General features: G+C 38.2%; 1 long non-coding RNA gene across 1 annotated transcript; it reads left to right on the top strand.

Moving 5' to 3' along the window:
- The first annotated feature begins 947 nt into the window (after nt 1-947).
- LOC134675835 (uncharacterized) lies at nt 948-5,840 on the top strand. Its single transcript, XR_010099810.1, has 4 exons — nt 948-983; nt 1,793-1,840; nt 2,498-2,640; nt 5,739-5,840. It is a non-coding gene; the product is annotated as an uncharacterized LOC134675835 (long non-coding RNA).
- Nucleotides 5,841-12,343: the final 6,503 nt, after the last annotated feature.

Here is a 12,343-nt window from a genome sequence, read left to right as displayed (position 1 = left end):
CCATTTACAGACGTATCTGCTTAATGTATATGTTTGTTTACCACCAAAGTTTAGTGGTAAATACCAAGTGGGATTTTTTTTCAATTGTTACTAGTGGTAAAAAGTATGAAAATAATCTTAGTTGTTACCACATGGTGGTAACTAGTGGGAACAACCCCGAAAAATGTCTTGAATATTGATAAGTGAAATATGTACCAGGATCAAATCTAAAAAGAGCACTTACTAGGGAATATGTAGTGCGAAGGCACTAACATCGGTGCTTACAGCCTTACATTTTCAATGTTAGTAAGGAACATAAAACTTATATATAAATACAATATTATTATAAGTATAATATTTATAATAATACGTTTATTTATACACAATATTATTATATAATATGTACATTTTTTTATAAAAAATTAAATCATTTTTTTAGGCTGACATATATTATGTTTTTACGCTCTCCTGTAAAAATGGTCTGACGCACTTACTACGTAGGTTTCGCTATGGGACAGCCGAAGACGTGTACAGAACTTTATGTTACTTATTTGCTTTTGTACCTACTCATAAAAATTGATTTTTTTTTCAGTTGGTTGGTATACATTTTATTTATATCCTGAAAATAATTCTCTCAAAAAGGAAATAAAATACCTATAATTATATATTATACAAAATAAATCAACTTTTGCTCTTTACGATACTCGAGGGAGGATCTTTTGTTTTATGATATAGGAGGCAAACGGATCGCCTGATGGTAAGCGATTATCGTCGCCCATGGACGCCTACAACACCAGAGGAGATACTAGTGCGTTGCCGGCCTTTAAGATCGGGCGTACTCCCATCTTTTCTTGAAGTTTTGAAGTCGTATCTGGAAATACCGCAGCAGGTGACAGTCCATTCCACAGATTAGCTGTGCTAGGCAGTTTTATTGCGTGTGACTAAGAATCTTTTAAAGTTTTATTCAATTTATTATATTGTAGGTGGCAGAAATAACTGCGAATGTAAGTATAATAATAAACTGCTGTCTTTAGGCCTAAAGCCGAAGTTTTTTTTATTTATTTAAGTAATAGGTAATTTAAATTTAATTATAACAATTTGGACCTTATGTCAAGTGTGTGAGATTTTTTATATCAGGAACAAATCAAAAAAACTGGATGTGAAATTAAAGAAACTAGACTAGAGAAAGGTCAAAAGATTGCTAATTAAAATAATGGCAACCGTAAAATAATCTTCAAAAACGATTATTCAAAAACTTCGCACTCTGAACTTACGGCACCTTAATATAACATTTTTTTATATTTCGAACATTAGCCCATAGCTACAAACAAATACAATAAATAAAATTAAATAAATCTACGGCTTAAATAACTAAATTAGCCCAACAGCATCCTGTATAGTCCATGCGCATGGTGTTCCACTTACTAGCTATTGGGCAATCGAAACAGTAAATAATTTAAATTTAGAGATACTCCACATCAGCGTATCTCGGCGTCAAGGCGCTATGAAAAATGGCGTCGTTGTGCAGTTGCGCCAACGTTGCGTCGATCAGCAGCCATAGAGTGGAATAAACGCCGACGCTTAAAAGACGCCAGTGTGAGTTCTCTCTTTTGGAGGCCACTATTTTGCGCCTTATGGCGTGGAAGCCAAACACGAAGGCTTCGCTAAACATCCCCGAAGCACTCCAAAACAGAGGAACCGTAGTATAAACGTAGTTCCCATTTTCCACTCTGAATTTGAGCATTATAAAAAGTTAATATACTTACTATATACGTAATACACAATTTTGTATGTTCTGTATTTGCGTTTTCAGGAAGTAGCCAAGGATGGAATTTCAAAACTAGAAGCAGCAATAAATAATGTAAGATTTGTTTTTTTTTTAACCTATTGAACGCCAAGATACCCCAGCTAGTTGTACCCACAGCGCCAGGGACAAGCGGACAACTATAAGTAGTATGGCGTACGTTGTCAAAGTAACCTTAACACTTCCAAGTAATGTTTAATATGTTTTCACCACACCACCTCGAAAAGGCATACTTTGCACTTCAAAAACTGATAGCAAAGTTGCATTTTATTCACATGTGAGGCAAAGTAATCAAATGCTAATTTTGAGTTGTTTTCTTATGTTTGCTGGTAGAATTGACTTTGATTTTGGATGATAAATATTAAATAACATTCATTTGGATTTGATTTGGTTTGATTTTGTTTGATATTTTACATTTAATATTTGCTTCGGGTTGGTGTGGTGAAAACCCCCTTGTAAAACAAATAACTATTGTATGCTCGCTAACGTCTGGGACCTGGACGTGTCAGTGACATATTCTTTTATGATATAATTGTAAAGCGTTCGAAAAACCAATAATTCCTTTATATCTCTTTTAAATGTTGGTTTTGTTTTAGGTATTTTTATAAAATTTTACATACAACCTACACTTGTTAATTTCTTTTAGCCTAATTTACCTAGTGCCACTGCTGGGCAAACAAACAATACATTAACATTTATATTTTATTTTAATAGAGACCGCGCGGTAGGCCGTCCAAAAGACCGAGAGATCGGGGGGAGGTCTCTGACAGCGGACACCGAAAACCGTCGTCCAAAAAGACGCTGTGCATCTTCACCCCGTCCAAGGAGTTCTGCGTAGTTCAGATGAAGGATTCCAGGTGATTCATCACTTGTGACTTGACCATAAACCTCAACTTCTCATCATCATAGACCTTAGAGTATATTAAATACCATATAAACAGGTGTCAGGCAGGGCGACAACGCTTCTCATGGCTAAAAGCAGATACAGGAGCGGCAACCACGACCGCAAGACAGGCAGGTGTATCTTATGCCGGCTACATACGTAACGATAAATCGTTGCGATATAACTGTGCAGTCCGACTGTGCAGATAAATCGAACCGTGTGTATGACAAATCGTTGTCGTTGTCGTTGTCGATTATCGTAACGATTTGTCATACACACGGTTCGATTTATCTGCACAGTCGGACTGCACAGTTTTATCGCAACGATTTATCGTTACGTATGTAGGCGGCATTAGGTGTCCGTAGCGCACAGGTGTCGCGCTGATGACGCTTGGCTCGTTTTACTTTCGAGTGTCTTAAACCTTCCATGATCGTGGATTTTTTGACCATCGGAGACTATTGTAGTTTGCGACACTTATATTTTTTCTCGTGTTACCTCAACTTGTAGAGGTAGCAATACTTTATCATGTGAATAGGGGAGGGGGGCCCAAAGCGAGCACCTTAAGAGGAACTGCGAAAAAAGTATGAAGAAAATATCAGTAACACTTAACTTTGAATGCTGTTTAACGCTGAATTTATCATAGTTTAATTATACATACTTCAATATACTGTAAAGTTTAGGAAAACTAGTAAAAATAACGAATTATGAAAACTTTACTTTTGCTCGCTTTGCCCGAGGCGGGGCCTAAAACGGGCACAGGTTTTGGGCAAAGCGAGCACAAAGGGGGCAAAATGAGCACACTTTATTCATGCAATAACCATACAATATTTATTTGGAGATAAGGACAGAAACTACGTCGATCACATCAATAAAACTCTAATGATTTAATATGTATAGATTTTAATCAGAGTCAAAACGTCAGAAATTTAATAATAAATGGTACTTCTTACCAAACATACAACATAGGTACTTTAAATTGTCACAAGCTTGACAAAAATTCTTCTTCTTCTTAAAAACATTCAGTTTTCATCAAACAAACATTTATTTTATCTTAAATCTTATATATCTTGACATGAGTCACAGTAAAATGATTCAATACCAATATAAGTTGTGCAGTTTTCAAGTGCCAACAACTTGCAGTATGTGGGCACATGCTCACTTTGCCCTGCCCGCTTTGCCTTTTCGACCAAATCCACATTGTACTAAACCTAACGTTCAAATATTTCGCGCACATTCATGAATATTTTACCTAAACAAAAAGCCTAATAAATGTCAATCCATACTACAATTAACGTTTTTCAACAACGTCCTCACAAATCCACAAATCACTCGATACATACCTTGGATTTTTCATATCTGAACTTATAAAATCGTAATTTTGGTCACTATGACGCGCACGGTCACTAACAGTGGTGGTGCCAATTGTAGCAGACAGAGCGTGGCAGGGCGGATCTCATCACATATTTTCAAGGTGAGCACACGTGCTCGCTTTGAGCAGTATGCTCGCTTTGGGCCCCCCTCCCCTATATAGATCATAATATAACAGTACCCCCTAGTATAAATTTCATTCGATAGCGTGACGTGCGTTCGCTTATTCCATATAAAATGACAACGCAAACGCGTACTTCACGCGTCACGCTATCAAATGAAATGTACACTAGGGGGTTTGAGCAACTTTTAATCACGAAAATATAAAACAAAATTGACTATTTTATACGATTTTATTTGTGGTCTGGTGTTTATTGTTGACTTTATAGAGGAGAGTCAATTTTTTAATATATTTCGGGATTGGTCCCGAAGTAAAAATTTCTAAAAAGCCATGTATAAAGCAATTGAGGTCACTCACATATGTGTACAAATTTTGTATGACAGCGCCACCACCTATTTGAATTGCACCTATATTAACGGGGTTTTCAATAAGATAACAACATTTTATTACATGTGATATGAAAATCATTACGTGTCATATACGGCGAAATTAATTCCACCGTTAGCACACACCTGAGTCCCTAGGATTCAATGTACTCCCACCCCGTATATATGTCATTTTATGCCCTTGTGACACAATCTACTTTTTTTTTTTTTTATTATTATTCATGGGTTTACTCATGGCCACAGACTAGCCGAGGCGTAGACGTGGCCTACGATGGAGCGAGCTCGCCCAGAAGGTGCCTGTTCACTCTTGATTTGAAGGTTGCCGGGTTATAAGAGCACGGAAATATAGACGCCGGCAAGGAATTCCACTCCTTGGCAGTGCGCATAAGGAAAGTAGAAGCAAAGCGCTTCGTGCGAATTGGCGGAATATCTACCAAGTAAGGATGGAAACCGGCCGTGCGTCTAAAAGTCCGATGGTAAAATGGGGACGGTGGAATGAGCTCGTGTAGCTCTTGGGCACACTCCCCGAAGTGCAACCTGTAGAATACCGACAGGCTGGCGACTTTCCGCCGATGGGCCAAAGTCTGAAGCTTAGCCGTTAGCTTCTTGTCGCCAATCATCCTCCTGGCTCTGCGCTCCACTGAGTCCAAAGCGGCGAGTTGGTATTTAGCTGAGCCATCCCACAGGTGGCTGCAATACTCCATACACGACCGGACTTGAGCTTTGTAAAGTGTTAGAAGCTGTCCAGGTGTGAAGTATCGCTTCACCTTATTTAGGACGCCCAGCTTTCTGGCCGCAGTTTGTGCTTTAGACTCAATGAAGCTGCCGAAGCCGAGGACTGAACTCAGCTCCATGCCGAGGAGTTCCAGGCTGTCGGTAATAGGTACAGATGCACCCCGGAAAGAAGGAGTCAGGTCGAATGGACTCCGTTTTGCGGAAAATAGACACGCCTGCGTTTTGGAGGCATTGAACGTGACCAGATTGTCATCACCCCACTGGGAAACGAGACTAAGGGTCAAGTTCATTCGCTCAACCATGGCCTCTCTCTGTGAACGTATATCCTCCCTGCTGTCCCCTGCACTAGCCAAATATCTCTCAACAACCGTACTGTCATCTGCATAACCTACAATGCTGGGTTGCAGCATGTCGTTAATGTGGAGCAGGAAAAGGGTTGCTACTACTTATTTCTCATTCCAGGTTGAAACCGCAGCAAGAGCTCAATCCACCCGATGTCGGTGTAGATGACGTAACCGTTGAAGATGCTGCCAACGACGGTAACAATAAAGGTGTTGACGACGCAACCGTTGAAGACGCAACCGTTGAAGATGCTGCCAACGACGGTAACAATAAAGGTGTTGACGACGCAACCGTTGAAGACGCAACCGTTGAAGATGCTGCCAACGACGGTAACAATAAAGGTGTCGACGACGTAACAGTTGAAGATGCTGCCAACAACGGTAACAATAAAGGTGTTGACGACGTAACCGTTGAAGACGCAACCGTTGAAGACGCAACCGTTGAAGACGCAACCGTTGAAGACGCAACCGTTGAAGACGCAACCGTTGAAGATGTTACCGGTGAACGTGGGTAGACACCGTTTAGACATCATCGACGATGGATGATTAAAGGATTTTTGACTTCATTAATACTATAATAACCGATTTGTTCTTGCACAATAAACTTAACATTATTGATTAAATTTTGTTTAATTATACATTATGGCTACTTTTTAGGGTTCCCTACCAAAAAGGTATTTATCTCTAGGAGCAGAAAATTGGGAAGCATTGTCACAGCTGTCCATTTAAGAGGCCGGTAACGATTTTAGAGCAGAAATGTAAAATTGATAGATTTAGTCGTTGAAATTGTACACCTATTGTTACGTAATATCTAAATAAAAAGTAGTGGTACCTATATAAAAAATAATAAAGGAACTAACACTTTTTACGCCTCTCGACAAAACTCAATTAATTTATGTTTTATCCCTTTCTTAAGAATTATATGAGACCAGCTTAACACAAACGATTAGGTAGGTAGGTAATTCTTGCGTGTTTATGAATACCGGCATTACACAACCCGGCCTTGCAAACCGGGCTATGTGAATAATTTGTAAGAGATTTTATCTTCTTCTCATTCTCATGGCTCATGGGAGCCTGGGGTCCGCTTGAAAACTAATCCCATGAATTGACGTAGGCACTAGTTTTTACGAAAGCGACTGCCATCTGACCTTTCAACCCAGAGGGGAAACTAGGCCTTATTGGGATTAGTCCGGTTTCCTCGCGATGTTTTCCTTCACCGAAAAGCCACTGGCAAATATCAAATGATATTTCGTACTTAAGTTTCGAAAAACTCATTGGTACGAGCAGGGGTTTGAACCCGCGACCTCCAGATTGAAAGTCGCACGCTCCCACCGCTAGGCCACCAGCGCTTAAGACATTTTATATTTAGTAAAAATTTTTTACATTAGGAAAAAGGTAAACAATCTTTGACGTCGTGTCTTCTTATTGAAAAACACTTTTGAAAAATAAGTCAAGGCAAAAATATAACAATTATGAATCACATACGATATAAATACATAATCTGTGAAAATTTCAACCGTCTAGCTATCACGGCTTATGAGATACAGCCTGGTGACAGACGGACAGACGGACAGACGGACAGAAGGACAGACGGACAGACGGGCAGAGGGACAGACACGTTTTACACGCCTAATAAAAAAATCACTAATCAACAAATCAGCTAATCTACAAAACTTAGCATTTATTTTTCTAATAATATTATTTTTATTGAACTAGACTCCCAGTTTCACAATTATGTTTTGTTGGAATTAATTTTAAGAGAGAATATCGGATTCTTTAACTATCCATTTTAAACATATTCGGACCAAAAATTAAGGAATGCAAGATAACGGCCTAATAATTTTTAAACAATTTTACCTTCAACTTCAGATTCAAGGGATATTCGGATCCTCAGAGAACGATTATTGACAAGATAAGATCAAATAAAACTAAAACAATAAATAATTTAGCCTATATTAAATGTCCCACTGCTGGGCACAGGCCTCCTCTCAAGCACGAGAGGGTTTGGGCTGTACTTAGTCCCCACGCTGGCCCAATGCGGGCTGAGGACTTCACATACACTTTTGAACTTCGCAGATGTAAGTATGTAGGTTTCCTCACTTACTCACTTAAGGTGTATATTTGATTAAAGGAGGCACTTCTAAAATTTCTTAATTTGGTAGCTTGTAAACTACATACCTATTAATCATTTGAATTGTTTTTATTGTTGCTATAAACTCTTTTAAGCGATTAATCGATAATTTCATAAGCAATTGATTATTCGCTGAAATAAATTACATGTCCAATTAAAATTTGAAATGTTTATATAAAGGCAAGGTTTTGTAGAAATGATTGTTGTTTCATAGCCGTCACCATGCAGGTCGTTTGGATTTTATGTCTATTGGTCGCTCTAACACAGACCCAACCACCCCTTAAGAAAGTAAGTTTTATTTAAGTAAATAATTACATGTATTGTGTTTATAATTTGTTGAAAGCATATCTCTACAACAACAACAATAAATCGTATAGGATAACAGTACCTACCTACGTAGGTACTAAAGGTACTTATATAGCAATATATGTACATGTATACAATTGTACATACTAAAGAAAAACGTCATTAGTAATTATACGAATAAATATCCTTTATATCCCTTTAAATATTACTTAAATTAATATTTTCATTATCTGTTTTATAGCTGGTAAGTTTCTTTCTGCTATTTCTAATATTAGTGAAACAATTTATTTTTCCCATTTTGTTTTTTGACTTTAGCATTAGAATAGGTAATATAAATAAACTCTGACCACACCTTACGCAGCCAGACATTCTAAAAATAGTATAGACTACTAACTAAAGGGGTTTTGTGAATTAATTATTTGTTTATTTTTTTGTAGCTAAGTCTTAGTCGAGAACTATTTCGATTAAAACATAAATCATTTATTTACATACAATATACATATATACAGTGGTACAACTAAACGAAATTAATAACTAGCTTAAATCTAAAATAGGCCCCTGAGGCATTGTACCAAGGATGCTGGCGGCATTTTCCCGCTGTATCGCAATGTTGAATACGTTGTGCGAGGTAGCCGCCAGCTCTTCGGTCACCAGTTACGTCAACCAGTTTCGATTAATATTTTTATATATTTAGGATTACACCGCTTTTCTTTCTGGAGTCAACAAGCAACTTGACGGCGTAAGTACAAAAAATACTTTCTTCCTAATACTTACATAAAATACACATTAGCACCAGCTTAAAACAATCAAAATTAATTATATTTCCCGCGCACCATTTAATAAGAAAACTTATTATATGGTGCGCGGGACTTATTATATACATTTTGTCACGGATACACTTTCCCGTTTGAGACGCGATTTTGACCTGATTACGAGTACTTGAATTTTAAACATAATACCTACTTTAAATATTGTGCAGTTCCACATAGAAGAGTTTTAAATGTCCTAAATGAAGTCGCTGGCAGATAAATACTAGTTTTAAGGATGACTCACGTTAGACCGGGCCGTGTCCGGGCCCGAGCTTCCGGCCGGTTATATGAGTCTACCATAGCTTATTTTGACATCGGTGACTCCTAATATAGCCTACTTACAACGGAGTATATACCTTATTTGATAACTCAGACGGCAATTTTTATGGCATAGAAAAAATAATGTAAACTTATATCTACTTTGTCCCTATGTGATTACAAATACATTTAAAAAATATATGTTTTCCAGTTGGCCGTAAGTACTCTATTGCACACACAAGCAATAAAAATGTATTTATTTACATCACAAATACAATATACAGTATTTTCGAATTCTCATGCTCAGAAGTGATAGGTATAATCAAGATCGAATCATAAGTTATTTATTACGTATGGGCAATTTGACTTAATTGAACACCTTTAACGGCCGGTTAGCAATCGTTACAAAACTGACGGTTAATGTCAAATCCCATACATTTTGTCAGAAATGTAACGGTTAGACGCTACTGAAACAATACTTAAATAAGTCGCGCTTAACTTGTAAAAGTTAAATGAAAATGCCCGTATAGTAAGTAAGTTGTTTTGTTAAACATGCTTTACATACGACTACATAATTAATAATATTACGATAAAAATGAGAGGGTAAATACATTTTTAATCATTACAGAAAAGACCAGTTCTCCTGTCAGGGGGTTCGAAAGATAGACAGGTAACTTTACCCTATCTTTTTCACTTTACTCCTACCCGCATCATAGAGAAAAAGGACACTACTGAGTAACATGACATCTCTTGTTAGCCGCTTTTAGTTAAAATATTTAAGTAATTTAAGATTTAATTAATTTAAGAATAGTATACTAAGTATTTAAAACTTCCGCGTTTTAAACACATATTAACTCACATGAACACGACTAGTGAAACCCGGTAAATTTCGCGTTAGACCCGTCTAAATGTGAGTTAATAAGAAAAGTATATTACGGCTCCTCTACACGATGGGCCATCGCCAGCCACTCCAAGAGACGCAGCCATGCGGTAGAATGAGATAGCAATATCACTTGCTCCCTCTAACGCATAAATGCGTCCCTTGGAGTGGCCGGCGGTGGCCCATCGTGTAGAGGAGCCATTACATAGCTAGGGCAGTAAAGTAAGAAAAGTCTTAGGTAACGTGAACTCAGCTTCGCTTCGGCCGAAAAACATTCTGAGGGTTTCTTATTTACTGGCCGAGGTGTGGATTGTTTTTTACAATAACCCGTAAACGAGTCGCCTCCCTGATGCACAGGGTAAGGAACCGCACCATCAACTTCCTGAAAGCCATTGCTGAGAGATGGGATAACCTTAAAAAAAACTACTATAAAATGTTAAATTTAATTCTTTTTCAGACTCTAAAAGAGGCACAAAATGTTGCATCGGTAAGTATACTAAATCATAATAAACTAAATATTAAACAGCAAATCTAGGTACCTAAGAATAAGGTGGTGTTAAGAAACCTTATTTTTTAGGGTTCCGTACCTCAAAAGGAAAAAACGGAACCCTTATAGGATCACTCGTGCGTCTGTCTGTCCGTCCGTCTGTCACAGCCAATTTGCTCCGAAACTACTGGACCAATTAAGTTGAAATTTCGTACACATATGTAAGTCTGTGACCCAAAAACGGATATGTAACGTCAACAAATGAATTTTAAACATAGGGGCTACTTTTGGGGAGTAAACCATAAAATTAAAAATCAAAGTTTTGCAAACTATGTCGTGTTACATATCAAACGAAAGAGGTCATTGTGAGAATCTCAAATATATTTTTTTTATAAATTTACGATAAAAATTTTAGAAGTTACTCAAGAAAATAGACAAGAAATGACCATTCCCCCCCCTCTATCTCCGAAACTACTAAGTCTAAAATTCTGAAAAAAATACACAAAATAGTCCTTTACCTAAAGATGACAGGAAAACTTATTAAAAATCTAGAGTCAAGCGTGAGTCGGATTTAAAAACAAAAATGCGGTATAGGTTTTTTTAGGGACACAGCCGCAATACTTTAAGTGAAACATGATGTAGACAGCTATTGCGAAGGCCCTAGGCCGATATCCGCATAAGGCCGAAGACCCGAAGCGTCCCGAAGAGGCGTGCCTTTAGCTTCAAGCGTGAGTTGGACTGTAGATAAAAAAATGCGACTAGGCTGTATCTGGCACACAGCCGCAATGGTACTTGTAGTACTGATTGATTAGGTTACTAGGTATTGTCACATGTTTTAAAAAGCACTATACAGGGTGGCCAAAAAATAAACTAAGTGTATTCCCGTTGCCGACGTGCAACCCCGAAATGGCGAAGAAAAATTTGGCTGTTTCATACGTTTTGGCTGGTCCGTTTTCTATGGGAGGATACATTTTTTTTCGCGATTTCGGGTCCCATAGTAAATGTTATGTTGCTCAGTAGGTATAATCCCAAAACCTCCCTGGCTACGGGAATGTGCGTATTTTTTGGCCACCTTGTAGGTATTATCTCTCTTCGGCCTTCGCTTTTAAAACACTTGCGGAAGTTGTAGGAAGCGCGACCCGTCGGACGCTCCGAGTTTTAAGCTCTACGCGGAGCCACAGAATAAATAATAAAACTAGGTACAGAAGACTCACTCTCTAACAAAACGCGTCTGTCACGATCAGCACAGATATGGCTGCTAGGTGGCGACAGCGCCACGCGCGGCTTATGGCAAACCCCAAAATTGGGGTCGAACGGATGTACTTTTAGCTACCTGTAGCAAAGCGACGAAATCGCGGAGTGAGACACGCCTGGCGGAGCTCGGTCTTCAGTCTTCGCATTTAGACATTTGTACTATTGTTCGGCATTTAATTTCCTATCTAAGCTACTTTGCATATTTGCAGAGATATAAGCCACCACGCCAGAAAACTTCATATTACATGTGTTGAAAACTTGATTGACTCATTCGGGTTTTTCAAGACATTTCACTCACGTCACGTTACACGAACAAAAAAAAAATTGTAGAAAATTGTGTGATGTACGGAACCCTTGAAACGCGAGTCCGACTCACACTTGACCAGTTTTTTAAAGGTTCTTAACCCTTTTCTTTGTCTCCATGGTAAATATTACAAGAAGTAAATATATTATCTTCTTCTTCCTCGCGTTATCCCGGCATTTCGCCACGACTCATGAGAGCCTGGGGTCCGCTTGACAACTAATCCCATGATTTGACGTAGGCACTAGTTTTACGAAAGCGACTGCCATCTGACCTTCCAACCCAGAGGGTAAACTAGGC

This window comes from Cydia fagiglandana, chromosome 23, assembly GCF_963556715.1.
Source record: "Cydia fagiglandana chromosome 23, ilCydFagi1.1, whole genome shotgun sequence".
NCBI lineage: Eukaryota > Metazoa > Arthropoda > Insecta > Lepidoptera > Tortricidae > Cydia > Cydia fagiglandana.
The sequence above is the reverse complement of the archived record's forward strand: the minus strand, read 5'-3'. Positions and strand labels throughout refer to the sequence as shown.